We start from the raw sequence: 27,611 nt of genomic DNA, 5'->3' as shown, positions 1-27,611 counted from the left end.
GTTTGTACACGGACCGTGTGACCTTTCATGACCCCACACGCAGGCATCTCCGGCAGCACGGATGTCACACGGATCGCACACTGATGTGATCCGTGTGACATCAGTGTAAAACATACCGGAGAAAATATGGGTCTTTTTAATAAAAATATTTTCTATATTTACTTCTTTCCAGCGATGCTGTCTCCGGCTCTGCTGCCTCCCGGTCCTTATCGCCGCTCATTATACTCACTAAATATTCAGTACCCTGTGGAGCAGCGCTGGGGACTTCAGTGCCGGGGACCGCATCGCTGGGTGAGTGTACAGCAGAGTGTGTGTGTGTATGTGTGTGTGTGTGTGTGTGTGTGTGTGTATACATGCATGTGTGCTATTTGTGTATACACTTGGTGTATCCATGTGTGTCTGCTATGTGTGTATACATATAGGTGTATATGTGCTCAGTGTGTGTGTGTGTGTGTGGTGAGAACCTAAAAGCCGGAACATTGCGGGGACAGCATCGGGGACTCATCACAGTTCCCAGTGAACTCTGATGAACCCGTGAAGCTGTAGCGCGGGGGTCATCAGGATGTCATCAGAGTTCATTGGGAACTCCGATGACCTCCTGGATGTCACTGTGCTGAAGAATACTTGCCTGTCCTCGGTGGTGCTGTCCCTGCGATGCTCCGGCCTCCAGGTCCTGAGTGCGGTGAATAATCGATGAATATAATGATCGGCGGTCAGGAGTGGGAGGCAGCAGAGCCGGAGAAAGCAGGTAAATATGAAAATTCGTTTTATTTCACAGACCCATGCAAACACAGATGTCACATGTGTGACACACGTGAGACACATGGGAGACACACGGGAGACACACGTATGATACACACATACCATAACCATGCGTGTGACTGGTACCTGATTAAACACGGACGTTTGAAATTAGCCTTAGTGTAATTATTCTGACTATTTGAATTGTTACTTTAATTACTGTAGCAGTTACAATTTCACTTTAAAAATGTTTTTTTACATGCAAAACTTTGTGGTATGCTGTTGTGTGCACGTGTAGATTTTATCTTGGGAAAAAACGATAAGCCTCTTGTGGAAATGCGTTTTCAAACGGGTTGTAAGTACAAGTAAGGGGTCACCGAAATTGGTCTAACATAAGTGGGAAGTATACGAAAGTAATGTAAAATATATGAATTTTGCATGTTTATTACAAATCCTTAATGGTATATGCACAATTGCACATAGAGCCTTTAAGATATCAGCAAACTGTTTTACATGAACATATGAACAAAGGCTGTAGGTTTTTGCACCCAGTTTAGACTTAGAATGGAGTTCCAAACGTTATTCCTTATTTGTTAGTAGTTTTTCGTTTGTGAACCCACCCCATTCACACCTATTGCCAATCCACATGATACGTATATATAGCCTGGGTCTCAGCTTCCCATACACGGTAAGTTTTTTAACTGCATGAGAGGACACACACAAGCTAGGGACCCCAACGTCGAGAAATACTTTGGCGTAGTGTTGGGGCTCTATTGCATTGATCAATTCAGTAGCTAAATTTCTCTTTATTCATATGTTCATGGCAGTAATGCAGGTTCCATTTTCACATTTTCATTCTTACATATAGCTATTGAATTTTTCATGTCAGTATTCACACAGCAGTTTCTGCTATTACATGTATTCCCCTTACATAGTCACTGGTGTGCATACCTTATCTCCATATAGTGATTTTTTTTAGGTTTTTCCACCCAGTTTAGACTTAGAATGGAGTTCCAAACGTTATTCCTTATTTACTTCTTAAAATTAAGGCATCATTCTCACATCAGTATTTTTGTTCAGTATTTCATCAATATTTGTATGCCAAAACTAGGATTGTCTCCAAAACACAGAAATGAGTCAGTCTTGCAATTTCAGTTTTTTTTTCCTGTAAGTTCCATTACTGGCTTTGGCATGTGTAAGGAACCAGGGACAGAGGACCGCAAATGTTCTATATGTCACAGTTGCTATTCTGGCACGAGGTTGCAGGGACCGTGTTTCCTGGGTGGTCTACAAGGCGCTGATGTTCCCTGCTATCCACCCCCACACAGTATCCACAGCTGATGGACAGTCCGCAGACACGGTCTTGGGGATAACAGTTGCTTTAATATAGCAGGAACAAAGCAAATCAATACGGAATATACTGTATGTTTCAGTCTTTTGTGGGTAGGCCACAGCAAATACAGCTTAGAGTTGAATGCTGAAGTGCAATTAGGGTTCCGGAGCTTTTAAGAGCACAATTTGTTTCAGATTTAATTCTGGTATGCTTTTAGAAGCAGGTTCAGAGTCTCCTGGAGCTTAGAGTGTAGATATAATAATAAGATTGTACAGACCTGGAGTCCTGGGGTTATCACTGCTAGTTCAGACACGCGCAGTACTTGTAAGCAAATTTAGAAAGTTGCCCAGTGCGCTACGGGGACCGGACGGCTGGTGCATGGACAATGGCATGAAAGCCACTAATATTGCAGTGGGATGGGAGACCCTCAAACTTCCCCAATCTGCGTGCAGTAGGGTCTAGTATATAATCAGTATGCCCTACTGTCTGAAGAGATGTATATCTGGCCAGTGAGGATTCAGGATAGGAAGCCTTCAGTATATTGGCTGTAAAAGTCAGGAAATGGTGAAAGTTTAGGCCTCGGGCCTAGTAGGAGTCTTGTGGTGAAGAGAAACTCCACATAATGTCTGCCCTCAGAGGAGACTCTGCCAGAACCAGAACATTCCAGTTCTTTTTAGACAGAGGCTGGAGAATAGCTCCACCTATTGAGCCATGTGACCAAGTACTGGCCAATAGGATAACACCCAATGCACACTTCAGATTCGTACAGTTTTCACCACTAGATTTTGCTAGAACACAACAAATGAAAAATACTTTACTTATAACATATAACATAATATTACATATAAGTAAAGGTACTTAAAGAAACAGACACAATCTGGACCGGGCCACTACACATGCAAACACTGATGAAAAAATAATACTGACATGTGAATGAGGCCTAGAGATATTGGTCTGCATCCATTAGTAAGATCCAGTAAAGTCATTTATATAGAAGTATATTCACTACACTCACCAGGATTAACTTTATCTAGAAAAACAATTTATTTAGATAATGAGTATTGATGGGTGGACTTGCAGATACCCGTCCTCAGCAGGTCCAGCCAGGTTTAAAAAAACAGTTTGGGCCCGAAATTGATCCTGGATATATGGTCGGAGGTCACTCAGTTTAATAATGTCACCTTTGGTCAGTTTACCTTCAGCTGTGACCGCAAATAAACTGAGTGAAGTCACCGCTCATCACGTGTCTCAGTCTTTGCCTGAAGCTCAGAGCAGGTGGTGGTTTTCTATGCCCGCGCATTGTCACTTCAGATGTAGCAAAACCGGAATCACTGTGGGACCTGGTGTGGATTATGTCGAACCTGCGTGTTTTGGGGGTTAATAAAGGGGTGAAAGTGGGTGTGTTTTTGTATTTTATGTCAAATAAAGGATTTTTTCAATGTTTGTTTATTTCTTTTCACTTAAAGATTAATAATGAGAGGGGTCTCATACATGCCTCCCATTACTAATCTTGGGCTTAGTAGCAGTTGTGAGCTGTTATTAACCCCTTATTACTCCGATTGCCACCGCAACAGGGCAATCAGGATGAGGTAAAGTCCCGGGATTGTCACATCTAATGGATACGACAATCCTGGGCGACTGACTGTGGGCTGCTTTTTTTAGGCTGGGGGGACCAATAAACATGGGCCTTCCCAGCCTGAGAATACCAGCTCCCAACTGTTGGCTTTATTATGGTTGGGTATCAAAATTAGGGGGAGTGCACACCGTTTTTTTTAAATTTGAAAAAAAAAAAAAAAGCTCTGTGATATTCTTATTTTGATAAACAGCCAAGATAACGTGCACTGCTGGGAGCTGCAGCTTGTAGCAGTATGCTTTATCATGGTTGAGTATCATAATACGGGGGACCCTACACCAATTTTTTCATTTATTTTTACACCAATCTAGACACAGACTGGGCCTCTGATTGAAAGCAGTCAGACACGCTGTCACACAGAGTGAGGGCGCGTCTGACTGCATTCAATCATCAGAGATGCAGGGACAGCCGGTGTGTGATGGAAGCAGTGCATATTCATGAAGATAATGAATAGCCCCGGAAGTAGAGTGAGCGCACCCGGAAGCAATGTACAGCCGTGTAAGAGACTCGGTTTCCTGAGAACTCTGGGCCCGAGTCGGTGCTTGGGTTCTTTTGACACTGCGCGGATCCCGACTTTGACAGTTTGAGTTGGCCCATCACTAATAATGGGCATACTGGATAAAGTGCAGCTACTGTTGCACATTTGTATGCTGCACTTTATCCAGTATGCATCTTATCTAACTAAATTGATTTTTTTCAGATGAAGGTTAGATAAAAGCCAGTGGGCTTTTTATCTAAAACATTTTCGCTGACTGTTTCGTCTTCAGTTCTCTTGCAGCTAATTTATTTTTCTATGTTTTATAATATGACACATACATATATACAGTGGGTAAAAAAAGTAATTAGTCAGCCACCAATTGTGCAAGTTCTCCCTCTTAAAAAGATGAGAGAGGCCTGTAATTGACATCATAGGTAGACCACAACTATGAGAGACAAAATGAGAAAACAAATCCAGAAAATCACCTTGTCTGATTTGGCAAGGTTTTTGGTTTTTTTTTTTACAAATTATGGTTTTTAAAATAAGTATTTGGTCAATAATAAAAGTTAATCTCAGTATTTTGTTATATATCCTTTGTTGGAAATGACAGAGGTCAAACATTTTCTGTAAGTCTTCATAAGGTTGGCACACACTGTTGGTGGTATGTTGACCCATTTCTCCATGCAGATCTACTCTAGAGCAGTGATGTTTTGGGCCTGTCGCTGGGCAACACGGACTTTCAACTCCCTCCAAAGGTTTTATATGGGTTGGGATCTGGAGACTGGCTAGGCCAATCCAGGACCTTCCTATGCGTCTTACGAAACCACTCCTTTGTTGCCCTTGGCAGTGTGCTTGGGATCATTATCTTGCTTAAAGACCCAGCCACGTTTCATCTTCAATGCCCTTGCTGATGGAAAGAGGTTTGCACTCAAAATCTCAAGATACATGACCCCATTCATTCTTTCATGTACACGGATCAGTTATCCTGGTCCCTTTGCAGAGAAACAGCCCCAAAGCATGTTATTGCCACCCCCATGCTTTAAAGTAGGTATGGTGTTCTTTGGATACAACTCAGCATTCTGTCTCCTCCAAACACGACGAGTTGTGTTTCTACCAAACAGTTCTACTTTGGTTTTATCAGACCATATGACGTTCTCCCAATACTTTTATGGGTAATCCAAATGTTCTCAGCAAACTTCAGACGGGCCCGGACATGTACTGGCTTAAGCAGGGGAATATGTCTGGCACTGCAGGATCTGAGTCCCTAGCGGCATAGTGTGTTACTGATGGTAGCCTTTAATATGGTGGTCCCAGCTCTATGTAGGTCATTCACTAGGTCCCCTGTGTGGTTCTGGGATTTTTGCTCACCGTTTTTGTGATCGATTTCATCACACCAAACTGCTTGCCTATTGCAGAATCAGTCTTCCCAGCCTTGTGTAGGGCTACAATTTTGTTTCTGGTGTCCTTTGACAGGTCTTTGCTCTTCACCATAGTGGAGTTTGGAGCGTGACTGTTTGAAGTTGTGGACAGGTGTCTTTTATACTGATAACAAGTTCAAACAGGTGTCATTACTACAGGTAATGAGTGGAGGACAGAGGAGCCTCTTAAAGAAGAAGTTACAGGTCTGTGAGAGCCAGAAATCTTGTATGTTTTTAGGTGACTAAATACTTTTTTTGCACCATAATTTGCAAAAAAAATCTTGCCAAAATCAGACAAGGTGATTTTCTGGATTTGTTTTGTCATTTTGTCTCTCATAGTTGTGGTCTACCTATGATGTCAATTACAGGCCTCTCTCATCTTTTTAAGTGGGAGAACTTGCACAATCGGTGGCTGACTAAATACTTTTTTCCCCACTGTATATATATAACATATACACTGGTCAAAAACTTAAAAGGAATGCTAAAATACCACATCCCAGATCGCAATGAATGAAATATTCCAGTTGAAAATATTTATTCATTATACAGTGGAATGCGTTGAGAACAATACAACATAAAATTTATTAATGTTAATCAAAATTAAAAAAAAAATTCCATGGAGGTCTGAATTTGGAATGATACTCAAAATCACAGTGGAATATCAAATTACAGACTGATCCAACATTAGTGTAAATGCCTCAAAACAAGAAAATGAGGCTCAGTAGTGTGTGTGTATGACCTCCCTACAATGCTTTGGCATGCTCCTGATGAGGCGGCGGATGTTCTCCCATTGGATCTCTTTCCAGACCTGGATTAATCATGAGCATGAAAAGTGATATTCAGCAGGCCACCATTGATAAAAACGAAAAGAAAGGATAAGAACTGAATAGTTCAATTCCTGAACAGTCTGTGGTACAATGTGACATTACTGGATGGAAGGTGACATGATGTCCCAGATGTGCTCAATTGGATGCAGGTGTCGGGAATCTGCAAGCCAGTCCATAGCACCAATAGCTTCATCATGCAGGAATTGCTGATACACTTGAGCCACGAGGCCTAGCACTGTCATGCCTCAAAAGGAACCCAGGGCCCAGTGCACCAGCATATGGTCTCCCAGTGGGTCTGAGGATCTCATCTCGATACCTAATGACAGTCAGGGTACCTCTAGCAAGCACATTACTAACGCACTAAAACTGGTCATGCTGGAGTATTTTGCAGGTAGCAGAATGTTCTCCATGGCGTCTCCAGACTCTGTCAAGTCTGTCACGTGCTAAGTATGAACCTGCTCTCATCCATGAAGAGCACAGGGCGCCAATCTGAAATCTGCCAATCTTGGTGATCTCTTGAGAATGCCAATTGCCCTGCACAGTGTTGGACTGTAAGCACAATACACACTTGTGGATGTCGGGCCCTCATATCACCCTTATGGAGTCTGTTTCTGACAGCTTGAGCAGACATGGATAATAGTGGCCTTCTGGAGGTCATTTTGTATGGCTCTGGCACTGCTTCTTCTGTTCCTGCTTGAACAAAGGAGGAGGTAGCGGTCCTGCTGTTGGTTTGTTGCCCTCCTACGGCCTTTTCCACATTTCCTGGTGTACTGGCCTGTCTCCTGGTATCTGCTCCCTGACTTGGATTAATGAAGTTGGTCACTACATTATAAGTCCCTTTCATTTGAACTTACTGACATACAGCTGGTGAAGTATTGAACCAGTCACCAATTTCATAAGTAAATATATTTCTAAAGTGGTATTGATATGAATTTCTAACCAGATGTCAGTGACAACCTGTCACGGGTGTGTCACAGGTTGCAAACAATCATGTGGTTTTGACAATAGAAGCTCACAGCGTTTGGCTGTGCAAAATGCTCCCTGCCTTTCTGTTGTTCTTGCAGTTAGTATTAATTGTACTAGATAGCTTTTCTGCTGGATTTTCATCTCTCCCTCTTTGGTACCCAGGAGGAGCTCACCTTCCACCCAGGTGCTGATTATAACTATTCCCTTGCTGATTAAATACTACCTTCTACCCTGTACTGGTGCTGGTGATATTAGTTCTTTCAAGCTCCAGTTGCAAGCAGGTGGCTTGCTCTCTTCTAGTATCGTTGCTGATGCTTTGCTGAACTTCTGCCTGATTCATCTGTGGATAAGTAGTTCATACATTTTCCCTCTGTGTGTCCTCCTTGTGTCTTCCTTTAGCGTTTAGTAGGGTTGACGAAGAGCTTATCCCACTTGTTCCCTACTTAGGGTCTAGCAATAGGGATACCCAGTATCAGGTATTTGGCTCGGCGCACAGGTGCAGAACCTATCTAGGGTGGTGAGGGACCCCAGGAACCAGCAGTAGGTTTGGTCAGCATTCATCAGCTCCGCCTTGTCTAGACGTAGGAGTCCTCTTCCTTTAACCTTTGCCACTTATTTGATGATTCCCTACCCTTCCCTTGGTATGGGCCTTGCGTGAGACAACCAACCAAACCACAGTCAAATAAATCAAACCATAAAAATCTATATATTAAGTTATGTGTAATAATGAGAAATGACACAGGGAAAAAGCATTGAACACATGAAGAAAGAGGTGCAAAAAGCCATGGAAAGTCATGACATCAGATGAACTCGATCAGTAATTAGAAAGCCATTCTGCCACTTATTGAAAAATATCAGCTGGTTCAACTGATGGCCTATAAAATAGGTGTCTTATTACCAAGGTACCAGACAAGTAACATCTTATAATGGGTTAGACCAGTGAGCTGTCTCAAGACCTTTGCAACCTTATTGTCTCAAAACATACTGATGGCATTGGTTACAGAAGAATTTCAAAACTACTAAAGGTTCCAGTGAGCAGTGTTGGGGTCATAATCCGGAACTAGAAAGAACATAATTTTCCCATAAACCGGCCACCACCACATGCTCCCCTCAAGATTTAAGACCGAGGAGTGAAAGGAATGATCAAAAAGGTCGTTCAATAACTACCTGTAGAGAACTACAGAAAAAAATGGAATCAGCAGGTACAATTGTTTCAAAGAAAACAATAAGTAATTAAATAATGCATTCAACAGCCATGGCCTGTATGTACACTCACCATGCAAGACTCCATTGCTGAACAAACAGCATGTTCAAGCTTGTTATAGTTTTTTTAACAAGTTAAACAAGCCTGGGAGAATATAGTCTGGTCAGATGAGACCAAAATTAAACTTTAAGGTTGCCATAAGATATACACCATATTTGGAGGCTGAAAGACGCTGCGTAAGCACCCCAAAAACTCCATAATCAACAGTAAAGTTTGGAGGTGAAAACATCATGGTGTGAGGTTGTTTTTCAGCTTACGGCATTGGCAAACGTGATATAGTTAAAGGAAGGATCAAGTTTTTCAATACTTTTTCACTGTCATTTTTCATTATTACACATAAGTTAATTTTTGGACAATTATGGTTTGATTGGTGAGAAATTCACGTCAATAACACCTTTGGAAATATATTTACTTAGAGAACTTGTGACATGTTCAATACTTGTTTCACCAACTGTGTGTTGCCACGGCACAGGAAGTGAAGACAAAAAGTACAAAGCAATATTAAAATTTGCAGAAAAGGGATGTGTGGTTATTTAGGGGCATTATCCGTAAGCATATGTTAAAACTAGTAACCGAGTTAGGGTAGGGTGATCTTTTTCAAATGAAAGGACTAATGTTATTTCTTTTTCTAAATAATAAGTCCTGCATATAATGCAATACAGGTGCAATGATATTGAATCAGGCAATTGGGTGAGATTTTACTCATGGTAGTGAGTACTGTTGCTTTGCAGCCATCGCATCCTAAGTTAAAATCCCACCAAGGACAACATCTGCAATTAGTTTGAATGTTATCCCCGTGTGTAGGTTTTTTCCACTTTCCTCCTCCAACGACTAGCTGATAGGAAATTTGGATTGTGAGCCCGAATGGGGATAGTGATGATCGTCTGTAAACCACCATCAAATTAAAGGCACTAGATTTTTAAATAAAATAAATAATAAGGGAGATAGGATGACATGATATGTCATTGCGTAGAGTAAAGGGTGCTTTGCATGCTGCGATATCGCTAAGGAGATATCGTCGGGGTCACGGTGGTTGTGACTCACATCCGGCCTCGTTAGCGAGATTGCAGCATTTGACTCCTCTGAGCAACTGTATACGATCGCAAAAGAGGGAAAAATCGGTGGTCATGGAGAGGTCGTCCTAAAACACAATATCGTTTTCTTCTCAGTAGCAATGTGGTTCGTCGCTTCTGCGGCACCACACATCGCTGTGTGTGACACCGCAGGAGCGACAACCATCACCTTACCTCCGTCCACCGGAAAAAGAGGAAGGAAGGAGGTGGGCGGCATATTCCGGCCGCTCATGTCCTCCCCTCCTTTTCTATTGGGTGGCGGTTCAGTGACGCTGCTGTGACGTCGCTATGACGCTGAAAGGAGGCGGTTCGCCGGTCACAGCGACGTTGCAGAGCAGGTATGTGCGTGTGACGCTGCCGTAGTGATAATGTTCGCTACGGCAGCTATCACCACATATCGCCCGTACGACGAGGGCGGGTGCTATCGCACTCGACATTGCCAGCAAATGCTAGCGATGTCGCAGCGTGTAAAGTACCCCTTAGTGCCAGGAGTTGTAAAGCAGGTGTAGCCATGTAGCGCCACTTCTCATGACCATACTTGCAGCAATAAATTGATGTAACTACATCGCTGGTGAGTGCCGCTTTGCTTTTCTTTTCCCTCTGTTTAATATTATGGCTGTAAAGTCTAGAAAGCCATGTCACTTTGATAGACTGAAAAAAAAACCTAGAGTTTCTGTGTTCTCAAGAAGCTTATAAGGTGTATAATTAATTAACAAAATGTAAATGATTTGATAATAATGCAGCATTTGTTGCATTTTAATCACATCCTGTATGTCCCCACTCACTATATGGAGGTCCTCACCTCTTTATATTATGTGTTCCCCTTTCTCTATTTAGCATTCACTTGCATTCAGACAACTTTCATTTCTCTCCTACACAATGATGACATTTTACTGCGCCTATTACCTGGGCAGATATTTTGTATTTTGGAAATTAACTACATTTACATATCAATTATACTATTCTTTATGTCTCATCTTTTCTATTAGGATTGCATAAAAGGAAGATGCCTAGTTCTTTATTAGCTTCATAAAGACAAGTAATTCCTATAAAAAAAGCAACAAACTAGCAATTAAGCTGAGATATAATTGTATGTTTTAACAAAGGCAGCAACTATATATTCCCACAAAAAGCGTTGCTGGAGATTAGGAGCACAACTACTTAATATAACAAGTTTTCTTTTCCTAAGCAGATATCCAACACATTTAACACCCAAAAGGGTAATTTAATGTTGAACTAAAGTGAATGGACTGATGTGACCACTAAGTTGTTGTATGTTGTTGCTGCTCCTATTACTAGAAGAACTTTTATTATTCCAAAGAAAGGTCATACAGTTAATTTTCAATATTTATTTCTTTATTTAATTATACGATATGTTATCTTAGAATAATCTCCAGCAGAGTACAGGTTGTGCTTCTGAGAGTGAAATTCAATGTACACTATAAGGCTTTGTTCACATCAGCATTTTTTTTGTATTTTAAATGGCTTGTTCTCACCTGTAATAGACGGAATACAATTATGACAGTGCTAGAGTCAGTGATACACAGTGGTAATCACCTACCAAAAGATGGCCAATGACGCACAAACACTCAACTGCCATTAGCCCGTACCTTTCCCAGCAGATGATGGTTTAATTATTCAGCCATCACCTGCCTGTAACAGCCACATGTGGATCGGAGCTGATAATATGTTGAATGCCACTGTCATTCTCTGACAGCGGCATTTAACACTCGCCAGCAGCAGGGCACATCATTATATGCGCCCATCAGCTTTCCTGTTAAGTGATCGCATGATCACGGGGTGCCAATGGGTTGCCATGACAGCCGGGGGTCCGTTAAAGACCCCATGCTTGTCATGATATGTCTTCTGTGAAAGCCAGGGTTTAGGTGGCGTTTATAGAAGTCCGTGATTTTTGCTATCCATAGCAATCCTGTAGCACTGCTATGTATAGCACAAGCAATCAGATGATCGCAGGTTCAAATCCCTAAAGGGGACTAACATATACAGTAAAGAGTGAAAAAAAAGTTTTTAAACTGGGGGGAATATAAAAAAATATAAAAGTTCAACGCATCCCCTTTTTGACATATTAAAAATAAAGCAATACAAAAAAAAATGAAAAATTCACATATTTTGTGTTACTGCGCTTGTAAAAGTCTGAAATCTGTTCGTTAAACAGTGTAACAAGAAAAAAAGCAAAACACCAGAATTACATTTTTTTTGCTGACCCAATATTGCAGTAAAATTAACGTAGAGGTGTGGGGTACCCCTATTCATGAGATTCCATAGGCACCCCCTTTTCAGGCTGAATCTCCTTAATAATCATACCGCCTCACCACCTGAGCAGAAGGCTGCTGTGTGACCCAGAACTGTTAAAAGGGGCCAGTGAATTAGTTGAGTCCGGTACACGCTACCTTCCGGCATGCCACCCCTCTTTCCCAAGACCCGGAATGGGAGCCAGAACTGATCACTTGGTATGCGTGACCCGCATTTCTGATTACTGGGTAAGCTGCCACCAATTCCTTTGTTTAATGTACGCTGAGCATATTTGCCTAGAAATCTGCCCTGTGGTAGTTAAGAATGACCAGGAGACGGATTAACTGGGTTTGCGTGATTGAGATACAAGACTGCTCAGATTAATTTACATATTTAATTCACTGTAAGGCCGGGGCCACATGGGGACTACTGCGATCTTCGTATGACACTCGGCTCACACTGGCAGCACAGCAGGAGCCGAGTGTCATGCGTTTGTCATTGCGATTGTGGTCCGATCATAGACTACAGCTGCGGGAGGCGGGCCAGCGCTGAAGAAGGGTGGGCCAGCATTGAGGAGGAGAGGACCGGCGCTGCAGAGGAGAGGGAGGGATTTATCTCCCTCTCTCCTCCATTGCCAGCTATTGCCATTCTCGCTCTGCACTCGCGTTGCACCGGAGTACTGCGAGTGCAGTGCCATTTTTCTCTCGCCCCGTAGACTTGAATGGGTGCGAGAGAAACAAGGATCACATTGCACCCGACGCATGCTGCGACTGTTTCCTCGATCCGATTAGGGCTGAGAAAATTATCGCTCATGGATGTTGGCACATAGGTTAATATTGGTCCTAGTGGAATGCGATGTTTTATCGCATTCCACTCGCTACGATTTTCATGCCGTGTGGCTTAGGCCTAAGAGCGGCACTAGACGTATAAGAATTGTACAATATATAGATTCAAGTTGCAATACAGGTGATAATATATAATAAGATCTCAAGCATAGACTTACAGTGTTTGGTTACCAGGGCTTAAGGATGGAGCTGGCTGGGTGCAATACTCTGCAGATTCTTGGGGCACTGATGATCTCGGACAGCCCTTCCCAGGTTCAGCAATAGCAGCTATCAACTACTACACACAACTCGGGTGAGGGGGCCCAGGGTTGATCACAAGGAGTGATTTAAGGTGAGATCCCACATTTAGGGTAAGTTCACACAGTGCGTTTTTCGCGGCGTTTTTGCTCGTTTTTCGGGTGCGTTTTTGCTCAGAAAACTGCATGACTTTACTTCCCCAGCAAAGTCTATGAGTTTTCATTTTTGCTGTCTGCACACAGCGTTTTTTTTTAGCTGCGTTTTTGACGTGCCCACAAAAACGCAGCATGTCAATTATTTTTGCATTTTTCACTGCGTTTTCCACCCATTGAGTTCAATGAGATGTTCAAAAACGCAATAAAAAACGCCAATTGCAAATATAGCTGCATTTTAGTGCATTTCTATGACTAAAAATGCAGCTATAAACGCAAGGGGTGGAGTAGTAAAGTGACATGTACAGGAAGAGGATTCCTTGTGTCAGTAAACACAGAAGCGTGAATCCTCCCTGTACCGCCAGCGCTCCTTCCATCTTCCGTAGGGCGGCATTTCTGCTCCCGTGCGGCGCCATTGCCGGGCGGGAGTTGTTAGCAGCTGAAAATCAAAAGTGAACAGTAGAAAAAAAAGTCATATTATTATTATTATTATTATTATTATTATTATTATTATTATTTATTATTATAGCGCCATTTATTCCATGGCGCTTTACAAGTGAAAGAGGGTATACGTACAACAATCATTAACAGTACAAGACAGACTGGTATAGGAGGAGAGAGGACCCTGCCCGCGAGGGCTCACAGTCTACAGGGAATGGGTGATGGTACAATAGGTGAGGACAGAGCTGGTTGCGCAGTGGTCTACTGGGCCGAGGGCTATTGTAGGTTGTAGGCTTGTTGGAAGAGGTGGGTCTTGAGGTTCCTCTTGAAGCTTTCCACGGTAGTGGAGAGTCTGATGTGCTGAGGTAGAGCGTTCCAGAGTATGGGGGATGCACGGGAGAAATCTTGTACACGATTGTGGGAAGAGGAGATAAGAGAGGAGCAGAGAAGGAGATCTTGTGAGGATCTAAGGTTGCGTGCAGGTAGGTACTGGGAGACTAGGTCACAGATGTAGGGAGGAGACAGGTTGTGCATGGCTTTGTATGTCATGGTTAATGTTTTGAACTGGAGTCGTTGGGCGATGGGAAGCCAGTGAAGGGATTGGCAGAGTGGCGAGGCTGGGGAGTAGCGAGGGGAGAGGTGGATTAAGCGGGCCGCAGAGTTTAGGATAGATTGGAGGGGTGCAAGAGTGTTGGAAGGGAGGCCAGAGAGCAGGAGGTTGCAGTAGTCGAGGCGGGAGATGATGAGGGCATGCAATAATGTTTTTGCAGATTCTTGGTTAAGAAAAGCACGGATCTGGGAGATATTTTTGAGTTGTAATCGGCATGAGTTGAAGAGGGCTTGGATGTGTGGCTTGAAGGATAGAGCAGAATCGAGGGTCACTCCAAGGCAACGAGCTTGTGAGACTGGGGTGAGTGAGCAACCATCAAGTTTGATGGAAAGGCTTGTTGGAGGAGATGAGTGAGGAGGAGGAAAGACAATAAACTCTGTTTTGTCCATGTTAAGTTTTAGGAATCGTGCAGAGAAGAAGGATGAAATAGCAGACAAACATTGTGGTATTTTGGTTAGTAGAGAGGTAATGTCAGGTCCAGAGAGGTAGATCTGTGTGTCATCGGCATAGAGATGATAGTGGAAGCCGTGGGACTCTATGAGCTGTCCCAAGCCGAAGGTATAGATGGAGAACAGCAGGGGTCCAAGAACTGAGCCTTGAGGGACACCGACAGATAGGGGGCGAGGTGAGGAAGTGGTGTGAGAATGGGAGATGCTGAAAGTTCGGTCGGTTAGGTATGAGGAGATCCAAGATAGGGCCAAGTCTGTGATGCCCAGAGATGAGAGAATCTGTAGTAGGAGGGAATGGTCTACTGTGTCGAAGGCAGAGGACAGGTCCAGGAGGAGGAGGATAGAGTAGTGTCGCTTGGCTTTGGCGGTTAGTAGATCATTGGTGACTTTGATTAGGGCAGTTTCGGTAGAATGATGTGGTCGGAAGCCAGATTGAAGCCGGTCAAAGAGGGAGCAGGAGGAGAGGTATGAGGACAATTCAAGATGGACATGCTGTTCCAGTAGTTTTGAGGCGTAGGGGAGAAGGGATATGGGGCGATAGTTTGACACAGAAGATGGGTCAAGGGAGGGCTTTTTGAGGATGGGTGTAATAGAGGCATGTTTAAAGCATGAAGGGAATACACCACTTGCTAGTGATAGGTTGAAGAGATGGGTTAGGGCTGGGATGAGGACTGCGGTGATGTTGGGGATGAGGTGCGATGGGAGCGGGTCCAGTGCACAGGTGGTTAGATGTGATCTTGAGAGTAGAGTGGAAAGATTGTTTTCTGTCATGGTGGAGAAGCTGGATTTGGAGGAAGAGGGATGAGTAGCTATGATGAGGGGCTGTGGTGATTGTGGGCCAAAGCTTGCTCTGATGTTGTCAATCTTCCGCTTGAAGAAAGAGGCAAAGTCTTCAGCTGAGATGAGAGGAGAGGGAGGTGGTGCCGGAGGACGGAGGAGAGAATTGAAAGTGTTGAATAGCTGTTTAGGGTTGTGAGAGAAAGAAGATATGAGGGATGAGAAGTAGGTTTGTTTTGCAGCAGTGAGTGTGGACTTGATAGTGGTGAGGGACTCTTTATATGCAATGAAGTGCTCAGTGGAATGAGACCTCTTCCATCTGCGCTCAGCAATTCTGGAAGCCCGTCTAAGTTCTTTAGTCTGCCTTGTGTGCCAGGGTTGCCTGTTGATTGTGCGGGTTTTGGTGTGTGTGAGGGGGGCAGCTGATTCGAGAGCTGCAGAGATTGTAGTGTTGTATAAAGTTGCAGCGGCATCTGCATCATGTAGAAATGCAATGTCTGTGAGGGGGAGAAGGGACTGAGAAAGGGCGTGTAAATCAATGTGTTTGATATTTCTGCGAGCGTGTGAAAATTTGTGGAGTGGGGGTTGCATACTTGGAGAAGAGAGGGAAGAGAATGTGAGTAGGTTGTGGTCAGACAGGGGGAGAGGCAAGTTAGAGAGGTTAGATAGGGAACAGAGGCGAGTGAAGATGAGGTCCAGCGTGTGGCCATCTTTGTGAGTAGCTGCAGAAGACCATTGGGTGAGGCTGAAGGAGGAAGTGAGTGTTAGAAGTTTGGAGACAGATGAGTGGGAAATGTCAATGGGGATATTGAAATCACCCATGATGATGGTGGGGATGTCGGTGGAAAGGAAGGTTGGAGGGGGCGTAGATGCGTACGGAGTGCACCTCAAAAGAGGGGAGCGTGACAGAGGGTGGTAGTGGAATTGGTGTAAAGGAGCATTGGTCGGACAGGAGCAAACCAACTCCTCCACCATGCTTGTTACTGGGGCGGGGGGTGTACTCACCTATCTACAGACTCCCGGTGCCATGTCCGCTCCCAGCTCCTCTTCCGCTACCGCCACCCCCGCTCCGGTTGTGTGCCGGCTTCCAGGCACGTCCGATGGATGCAGGACCTGCCGCTGATCACCTGATGCGGTCACCTGATGCGGCACCTGACGCATCAGTTGATCGTAAGTCTCGCGGTGACACCAGGTTTTCACTGCCTGGCCGGCTATCAGCTGATGCCATCAGGAAACCGCTTCACTGATTACCGGAAGCTCCTGCAGCGATCGCACTCGGGAATCAGCACGGACATGTGTATTTTTTTTTTTTTTTTCACTGATGCATCAGCTGATAGTATAAACGGCTTTTATACAATCAGCTGATGTGTGATGTAATTCACATCCTTGAACCTGACGCATCATCTGATGGCTTTGCCTTCCAGCAAATCGATCAGATGATATTGGATCCGGATTGGACGGCGCAGGACCCTTGACCCAGGATTACTGCAGAGGGGGGTTCTTTATTTCAATAAAGATGGAGTCACTAATTGTGTTGTGTTTTATTTCTAATAAAAATATATTTCTGTGTGTTGTGTTTTTTTTTATCTGTACTAGAAATTCATGGTGGCCATGTCTAATATTGGCGTGACACCATGAATTTCGGGCTTAGGGCCACCTGATAATATACAGCTAGCCCTAACCCCATTATTACCCAGCGAGCCACCCGGCATCAGGGCAGCTGGAAGAGTTGGATACAGCGCCAGAAGATGGCGCTTCTATGAAATGCCATTGTTTTGGGGTGGCTGTGGACTGTAATTCACAGCAGGGGTGCCCAGAAAGCTTGGGCATCCTGCACTGCGGATTCCAATCCCCAGCTGCCTAGTTGTACCTGGCTGGACTCAAAAATTGGGCGAAGCCCACGTCATTTTTTTTTTAATTATTTCATGAAATTCATGAAATCATTAAAAAGAAAGGGCCTCCCTATATTTTTGGTTCCCAGCCGGGTACAAATAGGCTGCTGGGGGTTGTGGGCAGCCCGTAGCTGCCTGCTGTACCTGGCAAGCATACAAAAATATGGCGAAGCCCCCGTCATTTTTTTGGGGGGCAAAAAACTCCTGCATACAGTCCTGGGTGGAGGATGCTGAGCCTTGTAGTTCTGCAGCTGCTGTCTGCTCTCCTGCGTACACTAGTGGATGGAGTATGCGGAGCCTTGTCGTTCTGCTACCCCTGCCTCTACCTCCAGCATACAGTCCTGGATGGAGCATGCTGAGCCTTGTAGTTCTGCAGCTGTCTGCTCTCCTGCATACACTAGTGGGGAATGAAGAACATATTGAAGAAGGAAATGACATCAGACCTTTTTTTTCCTTTTTTTTCAACAATCTTTAATGGCATTGTTCACTGATAAAAAAAACGCATAAAAACCAGGGCTGTGGAATCGGAGTCGGAGCTCATTTTGGTGGAGTCGGAGTCGGTATAAAATGCACTGACTCCGACTCCTAAAATATATAATAAATTGGGGACAGTAGTGCAATGCAGAATGTGCTGAATATTTTTTCATAGGAATTTGGGAAAGTTATGAAATGTCCAATAAATGGCTGTTCTATTACTGATCTAAGGCTACATTCACACACAGCGTTTTTGCTGCGTTTTTTGAGGATACGTTTTTCAGCTGCAAAAGCAGATCAGCTTTTTTAAAAACCGCATCACCTGAAAGGTTTTTGAGCTCATAAATAATGCTTTCAATAGCAAAAGCAGATTAGAAAAAGGCCACACAAACTGACATAATCATTCTGTGTGAGGATCCTCACAAAACAATGTGTCTGAATGTCCTATCTTGAAACCCATTGCCTTTGCTGGATGCCCAGAGTCACTGCATTTCACTGAATTATTTTGCCATCAATGTTCGATGTGTTTATGACAAGAAAGAAATTGTTAGTAAGACACTGGCAGGAAAAGATACTAACGCTCATCACACCGGCCAGTTTCTCCAGGCCTTAGTGGAAAAAGTTCTGCAAGACTACGAACTCAAAAAAGAACAGGTTCTTGCTATTGTAACGGACAATGCTTCAAACTTGATAAGTACAATTAAACTGATGAATGAGAGTAATGAAGCTAATGAAGGTAAATGGACACAGGTGGCTGAATTGAAAGAATTGCTTAATCACCCATTTACCATGACTAAAAAATTACAAGCTGAGGATTTAACTCCTGGCATTTCCATAAGGGAGTGGAAGAACTTGCTATTTTGCCTGTCGTAGTTGTAATTTTAGCAAGGTAGTCGCCCTATACTTGTGGAAGGGGGGGGATTTTTTCTGCCCCTCCCTTTCGCCTACCTGCCAGCGGAGGTGCACCATAATGTATTGGTGTCCCCCGCTCCTCGTCGTCTCCCCCTATTTTCTCCCTGCAACCCGCCGGTTACCAGGGGAAATACCCACCACCAGAAGAGGATAAATTGTGTCAGTTGTCACAGGTCAATAAATATTATTCAGAAGCACGGTTGCCATAAATATGATGACCATAAATCAGCTGCACAGGCACTTAGGTCTGCGCAGTCATGCAAGAAAATACTTTATGTGTATATTCATAGTAAATCTAGAAGAGATAATAACAACTCCCAGCAGGGATCACTTATCTGCTGGGACCATCCAGTGACATATCCCGACGCGTTTTCCCCTATATATGTTTAGGGGTTCATCAGGGCAAGTTCAATGGGTTTCATGTCCAACCAAAACAAATTTTCCTTCTAGACAAAATACAATTACCAAAAATCACAGACAATGCATAATCTCAAAAGGGGGGGGGGCAGCTATTGAAGGCTGGACAGGATAAAGTCACATACCTTGGACAATCTTACAACCAAAAAGCGATAACAGTGGCCTATGATACAGGGCAAATCGTCTTCCATGCGATGGCTGGTTGCGCTGCAGGTATATTAAATCCCACGGTGCCGTCTACCTGCAGGAAGTACACCCTCCCGTGGCAGTTTCTGCTGGGAGTTGTTATTATCTCTTCTAGATTTACTATGAATATATACATAAAGTTTATTCTTGCATGACTGCGCAGACCTAAGTGCTTGTGCAGCTGATTTATGGTCATCATATTTATGGCAACCGTGCTTCTGAATAATATTTATTGACCTGTGACAACTGGCACTATTTATCCTCTTCTGGTGGTGGGTGTTTCCCCTGGTAACTGGCGAGTTGCAGGGAGAGAATAGGGGGAGACGACGAGGAGCGGGGGGCACCCAATACATTATGGTGCACCTCCGCTGGCAGGTAGGCGAAAGGGAGGGACAGAAAAAATCCCCCCCTTCCACAAGTATAGGGCGACTACCTTGCTAAAATTACAACTTCTATAGTTGATTTACCCATTTGAGAGATTATCAACACTCATCTCACTAATCGTCTCCTAACCTTCTGCACATTCACCCCACATGACCGATCTATACTGAGTAGATAGGTAGAAGCAATATAGCTTTTATACTTAATAATTTTAATATTAATACTAATAAACAGATATTCTTTTAGGAGTTTTTTATTTTTGTTTTTTTGCTTAATACTCCTGTGATAACATTGGTTTGGTTGTAGTTATTTTGCTTGTCCCAAAGAAGAGGTTTAATCGCAGATGGCATTTCTGTTTCAATGCAACGGAGAGAGACACAGCTATTGGAAAATAAAATTCTTCTGATAGCTGTTTATGTGGACCCAAGTCATCATATACTACTTGATGATCAACGGCTTACTAAAGGAAAAGAAGCTCTGACTGAGGTTGCAGTTAGGATGAGTGGCCTACAGGACTGCCAGGCGCAAGAGGACTTGGGTCCCGACAGTGCTACTGCTGCCATATCTTCATCCTCTTCAGATGACGAGTTTAACTTTGACAAGTATTTGGATGACATGGAGCAGGCAAAGTGTTGCCACAAGGATAAAGATTTCACTCCGTCTCCTATAGCAAGCAGATTAACCAGATTTCAGTAAAATTTTTCACTTCCTCTCAAAGAAATAGAAAAATTCAACTGTTCATCAAAACTGACTGTGCATGAGACAATTCCTCTATACCCTTTAGGTTGTTCTCTAGCCTTAAAACTATTAGGTCAGGTTTGAGGTCATCTGCGAAGGAGGATCTGATGGAGGCAATTCTATTTCTTACAACAAATTAATGGACTGCACAAATGTTATTTAGTATGTTTTTGTTGAAAACTGTTCTCTGCCCCTTACATAGTGTATTACACACACATATATATGTAATACACTGACACTATATAATAAACTATGTAAGTGGCAAAAAACAGTTTTCATCAAAAACATACTAAATAATAACATTTAGTATAATGTTTATATTTACGTGAAAAATGTATTGTAGTACAATGTGAACATGAGACATTTAATCATTTTTATGATACAATAATCAAGATATTTGGATAGAACATAAAATATATTTATTGGAATACAACTTTAGAACACAAAAAACTAATAAATTGTAAATATGTAATACGATATGTAATTATATATATACACACAAGATATATATGTAATCTACTGTATATTACATAGTGTATTACATATTTACAATTTATTACAGTTTTTTTGTGTTCTAAAGTTGTATTCCAATAAATATATTTTATGTTCTATCCAATTATAGAATAAACAATAAAAAAACGAACCAGCACTGTGTGTAACGAGCAGCGATCTCACAGCAGGGGCCAGATCGCTGCTCAGTGTCACACACAGTGAGATCGCTAATGAGGTCACAAAAAACGTGACTCAGCAGCAATCTCAGTAGCGATCTCGCTGTGTGTGAAGTACCCCTTACATCTGGAGTCAGTAGTTTACAAGTCTACAGTCTACAAGTCTGGCTATTGTCACAGTATCAGGTTATCAGCAGCATATCTGCAGTTTGAACGGGTTGCTGTGATGCAGAGAATCATGAATTTTGTTCCGATTCCGCCATAACCAATCCAAACAATCGATGAATGATCAGTATGTTGCTTGTTCGTTGGGTGTTTACTGACGTTCACAACTATGAACTCTCATCTGTGCATCCAGGATTTAGAAATTAATCCTACATACACACAGTATGTGACACAAACACTGTATCTTACACACACACACACACACACACACACACACTACACACTGTGAGGTAGCGTGGTCGGCTGCGCAGCAGAAGACACGGGATCCAGGCATTAAGGTTCACAGCACACGGTTTAATGTCCAAAACAAAAGTCCACAACAAGATACATGTGCCTCTCCAGCAGAGAACTCAGGGAGTTGTGATCACTCCCTCACACCCGGCACACCTGCCCTTGTTCCTGTTTCCATTTAACCCTTCCTTCAGCCTGTAAGGAAACAGCATTAACCCTAGAGTGGATTTACTTTCTATCATGGAGTGAGCACAACCGGGGCGAGACATACCGGCCGTCATAGATAACCCCGGTCACAGTCTCACATACCCCCCCCCCTCAGTTCAAGTGAGCGGGGTTGAACTCCTGCCATCAAACACGGGCCGCGGGACAAGGCATCGGCGTTGCCCTGTAACCTACCGGCCCGGTGTTCAACCGTAAACCGGAAGTTCTGCAGAGAAAGGAACCACCGGGTAACCCGGGCATTCCGTTCCTTGGCGGACCTCATCCAGACCAGGGGAGAGTGATCCGTCACCAAGCGAAACTGCTGTCCCAGGAGGTAATAGCGTAGGGACTCCAAGGCCCACTTGATCGCCAGGCACTCCTTCTCCACTACGCTATAATTCCGCTCGGGAGGGGTGAGCTTCCTGCTTAAGAAGGTGACGGGGTGTTCCTCCCCCTGAACCACCTGAGACAGCACTGCCCCCAGGCCGACCTCTGAGGCGTCAGTCTGTACTATGAACTCCTTCCGGAAATCAGGGTGTACAAGAACGGGCTGTCCGCACAGGACCTCCTTCAGGGCCCGGAAGGAGTCCTCGGCCTGCGGAGTCCAGCGCACCATGACGGACTTCTTGCCTTTGAGAAGGTCCGTCAAGGGGGCTGATAGTCCCGCAAAATCCTTTACAAACCTCCTGTAGTACCCCACGATACCCAGGAAGGCCCTAACCTGCTTCGTGGTCAGGGGTCTAGGCCACTTCTGGATCGCCTCAACCTTGTTAATTTGGGGCTTAATCACTCCTTGGCCTATCACGTAGCCCAAGTAGCGGGCTTCCGTGAGTCCCAATGCACACTTCTTGGGATTGGCTGTCAATCCGGCTGTTCGAAGCGCGTCGACCACCGCTTGTACCTGTTCCAAGTGGGTCTGCCAATCGGAGCTGTAAATAATGATGTCATCAAGGTACGCTGATGCATACGCCTGGTGGGGTTCCAGCACTAAGTCCATCAACCTCTGGAACGTGGCCAGAGCGCCATGTAACCCAAAAGGCAAGACAACATAGTGGAAGAGACCCTCCGGCGTAACAAAAGCGGTTTTCTCCTTGGCGGACTCCGTCAGTGGCACCTGCCAGTACCCCTTGGTCAGGTCGAGCGTGGTGAAGTATCGCGCCTGTCCCAGCCTATCAATCAGCTCATCCACCCGGGGCATGGGGTAGAGATCGAACTTGGATATTTCGTTCAATCTCCTAAAGTCATTGCAGAACCTTAAGGAGCCATCGGGTTTTGGTATTAGGACAATAGGACTAGCCCATTCACTCCGGGATTTTTCGATGACCCCTAGTCGTAGCATTGTCTTCACTTCCTCTGATATGGCTTGTCTTCGAGCCTCCGGTACCCGGTATGACTTCAGGCGTACCTTCAGGTGAGGCTCGGTGACAATATCATGTCGTATCAGACTGGTCCTACCGGGCAGCTCGGAGAAGACATCGGGGTTCTGCTGAACCAACCGTCTGGCCTCTCGCCTCTGAGTCTTGGTGAGGGCTTCTCCAATCCTTACTTCCGGTTCGTCCTCTCCGGAGGTCGCTGGAGCCGGATGTGAACGACCCGAAGAGGAGGGAGGTGGGGAAAAAACAGCCATCAGGCTTTCCCGTTCCTGCCAAGGTTTTAATAAGTTGACATGGTATATTTGTTCAGGTTTCCGCCTACCGGGCTGCAATACTTTATAGTTAACCACCCCGACTCTTTCCTTTATCTCGTAGGGGCCTTGCCACTGAGCCAGGAATTTACTCTCCGCCGTGGGGATTAATACCAACACCCGATCCCCGGGTTTAAAGGTCCGCACGGTGGCTTGTCTATTGTAGCGGCCGCTTTGCGCGGCCTGAGCCTCCTGTAAATGCTCCTTCACAATTGGCATGACCGCGCTTATGCGGTTCTGCATACCCAAAATGTGTTCAATCACACTTTTATGGGGGGTGGGCTCTTGCTCCCATGTTTCCTTTGCCAGGTCCAACAATCCCCGGGGATGTCGCCCGTATAACAATTCAAAAGGCGAAAACCCCGTGGATGCCTGTGGCACCTCTCGTATGGCAAACATCAAATAGGGAAGCATCATATCCCAGTCTTTCCCGTCTTTTGAAATCACCCTTTTGAGCATGGTTTTCAGGGTTTTATTGAAACGCTCGACTAAACCGTCCGTTTGAGGATGATACACAGACGTACGTAACTGCTTGATCTGGAGTAGCCGGCATAGCTCTTTGGTCACTTTAGACATGAATGGGGTCCCCTGATCCGTAAGGATCTCCTTGGGCAACCCCACCCGGCAGAACACAGCAAACAACTCCCGAGCTATAAGCTTTGCTACAGTATGTCTGAGAGGTATCGCCTCGGGATACCGGGTGGCATAGTCAACGATCACTAGGATGTGTTGGTGCCCTCGAGCGGACTTTACGAGGGGCCCCACCAGATCCATCCCTATCCGTTCAAAAGGGACTTCTATAATGGGTAACGGTACCAACGGACTGCGAAAATGGGTCAGGGGTGCGGTAAGCTGACACTCCGGACAGGTTTCGCAGAACCGTTTTACCTCCCCAAAGACCCCGGGCCAATAGAACCTTTGCAATATTCGCTCCTGCGTTATCTTGACCCCTAGGTGGCCACTCATCAGGTGTTTATGAGCCAAGTCGAGGACCCGCCGGCGATGCGGCTGGGGCACCACCAACTGTTCTACCCCCACGCCCCGTATTTCATCTACCCGGTAGAGTAAATCCTGCTTAAGAGCGAAATGGGGGTACCTGACCTGGGCACCGGGCAGCTGTGCCACCCCGTCAACTACTGTCACCCGACTCCGGGCATGTATTAACGTAGGATCCTGGAGTTGGGCTGTCCCAAACGTATCCGGGGACGCCTCCAACTCCGGGATGGGCTCGACCATCTCAGCCTCTCCTGCCAATACCTCTAGGGGTGACCTATCGGGTTCACACTCTGTCCCTATCATGGTGACCCCTACGGCAGGCGTCCCAGATTCAGGATTGTAGGGCTCAGGTCCCGGACTGTCCAATATCTGAGGGGACTTAGGGGGTCCCCTCCATAAAGTCCAAAAATAGGGCAGATCCCTTCCTAGGATCACGTCATAAGGAAGAGTGTTAAGAAGTCCCACCTCATGTTGCACCTGACCGCAAGGTGCTGTGATGGTGACAATCCCCGTGGGATAGTCTCGGCGGTCCCCATGTATGCAAACCACCCCCACGGTACGTCCTGTGGCCTTTACTTTAGCCTTCAAGGTGGATCGCACAAGGGTCACTAAGCTTCCGGAATCCAACAATCCTGTAACCGGACATCCATTCACCTGTATTTGGCACAAGTGGGGCTCCGTCTCTGGGGAGACCAGGTCAGCGGTACACACCACCTGAGCATACATTGAACCCCGCCGGGTAACCCCACAATCCATGGGCTCCGTGGTGAGTGGACACTGGGCTTCCATATGTCCCACCCGCTGGCACCGCCAACATCTAATGGGGACGGAAACCCCCTTGACGGGTTGTCGTTTAGGGTACAGACCCTTCCGGACCTCAGGAATGGCAGCCGTAGCCTCAGACGGGACGGTAGGGGACTCCTGCACCGTTGTCAGCGGTGGGTCCTTGGCCCTAGGCTTGGAGGGGCCGGACCGACGGGCGGTAAGCAAAGTCTCAGTGTCCCGTATCAAGTCCTGCGTAGCCACATGCCGCTCTACCAGGGACACTAATTGGTCCAGGGTACTCGGGTCACCCTGTCCTACCCACCGTTGAACGGTGACGGGTAAAGTGCGCACAAAACGATCCACTACTACCCTTTCCACCATTTGCGCCGGGCTCAGAGTGTCAGGCTGCAACCATTTTTTTACAAGATGCAACAAGTCATAGGCCTGGGAGCATACGGGTTTGGCTTCCTCATAGAACCACTGATTTACCCGTTGAGCCCGCACATAGGTATTCACCCCCAACCGAGCCAGTATTTCGGCTTTCAGGGTCACATAGTCAATGGCGTCCTCGGTACAGAGGTCCAGGTACGCTTTTTGGGGTTCCCCCGTCAGATAGGGCGACAATACCTCAGCCCACTGGGGGGTCGGCAGCTTTTCCCGCTCGGCCACCCGCTCAAACACCGCCAGGAACGCTTCCACATCATCCCCCGGGGTAATCTTTTGCAACGCTTGTCTCACCGCTTTCCGGACGCTGCCGTCGTCACCCGGTCCCGGGGTTGTTGCTGCCGGTCCGGCACGGATCGACTTGGCCAGGAGAACCATCTGTTCTTGGTGCCTTTTTTCCTGCATTTGCAAGGCTTGCTGCTGACGTTCCAACGCCCGGAGCAGGTGTGCATTGGTCTGTTGCTGCTGTGCATTAGCCTGTTGTTGCTGTGCATTAGCCTCTTGTAGCTGTGCATTAGTCTGTTGCTGCTGCCTTAGTATGTCCTCCATGGCGTCGCCTTGTTTGGGCTGTAGTATAGCCGCTCGAATCCAGGACATGTGCTACTGGGTCACCAGGAATGGATGCTACACCTCACCGGCTGTCATGCCCGCCGATTCTCCACCATATGTGAGGTAGCGTGGTCGGCTGCGCAGCAGAAGACACGGGATCCAGGCATTAAGGTTCACAGCACATGGTTTAATGTCCAAAACAAAAGTCCACAACAAGATACATGTGCCTCTCCAGCAGAGAACTCAGGGAGTTGTGATCACTCCCTAACACCCGGCACACCTGCCCTTGTTCCTGTTTCCATTTAACCCTTCCTTCAGCCTGTAAGGAAACAGCATTAACCCTAGAGTGGATTTACTTTCTATCATGGAGTGAGCACAACCGGGGCGAGACATACCGGCCGTCATAGATAACCCCGGTCACAGTCTCACAACACACACACACTACACACACATGTATACATCAAGCAAATTTACACACATCACACTTCACACAAAGATCACGTACATACCTACCAGGGACCCATGCATTCTGATGTCCTCACTAATATATATCTACAAGGAGCTAATACATTCTAGACAGACATACAGTGCCTTGCAAAACTATTCGGCTGCCTTGAATTTTTCAACCTTTTCCCACATTTCAGGCTTTAAACATAAAGATAAAAATGTTAATGTTATGGTGAAGAATGAACAATAAGTTTAACATAATTGTGAAGTTGAACGAAATTTATTGCTTATTTTAAACTTTTTTAAAAAATAAATGCTTGAAAAGTGTGGCGTGCAATATTATTAGTCCCCCTTACTTTCAGTGTAGCAAACTCACTCCAGAAGTTCATTGAAGATCTCTGAATGATACAATGTTGTCCTAAATGACTGATGATGATAAATATAAGCCACCTGTGCGTAATCAAGTCTCTGTATAAATGCACCTGCTCTGTGATAGTCTCAGTGTTCTTTTTAGGCGCAGATAGCATCATGAAGACCAAGGAACACAACAGGCAGGTCCATGATACTGTGATAGAGAAGTTTAAAGCCATATTTGGTTACAAAAAGATTTCCAAAACTTTAAACATCCCAAGGATCACTGTGCAAGTGATCATATTGAAATGGAAGGTGTATCATACCACTGCAAATTTACCAAGACCCGACCGTCCATCAAAACTTTCATCACAAACAAGGAGAAGGCTGATCAGAGATGCAGTTAAGAGACCCATGATCACGCTGTATGAAGTGCAGAGATCTACAGCTGAGGTGGGAGAGTCTGTCCATAGGACAACAATCCGTCGTACACTGCACAAATCTGGCCTTTTTGGAAGAGTTGCAAGAAGAAAGCCATTTCTCAAAGATA

At 45.1% G+C, this 27,611-nt stretch overlaps 1 protein-coding gene across 4 annotated transcripts in view; it reads left to right on the top strand.

The window, feature by feature from the left end:
- Nucleotides 1-27,611, top strand: part of ULK4 (unc-51 like kinase 4) — a 1,163,168-nt gene that overhangs the window by 1,031,818 nt on the left and 103,739 nt on the right. The gene's annotated exons all lie outside the window — the stretch shown is intronic.

Source organism: Anomaloglossus baeobatrachus, chromosome 6, assembly GCF_048569485.1.
Source record: "Anomaloglossus baeobatrachus isolate aAnoBae1 chromosome 6, aAnoBae1.hap1, whole genome shotgun sequence".
Taxonomy (NCBI): Eukaryota; Metazoa; Chordata; class Amphibia; order Anura; family Aromobatidae; genus Anomaloglossus; species Anomaloglossus baeobatrachus.
The sequence above is the reverse complement of the archived record's forward strand: the minus strand, read 5'-3'. Positions and strand labels throughout refer to the sequence as shown.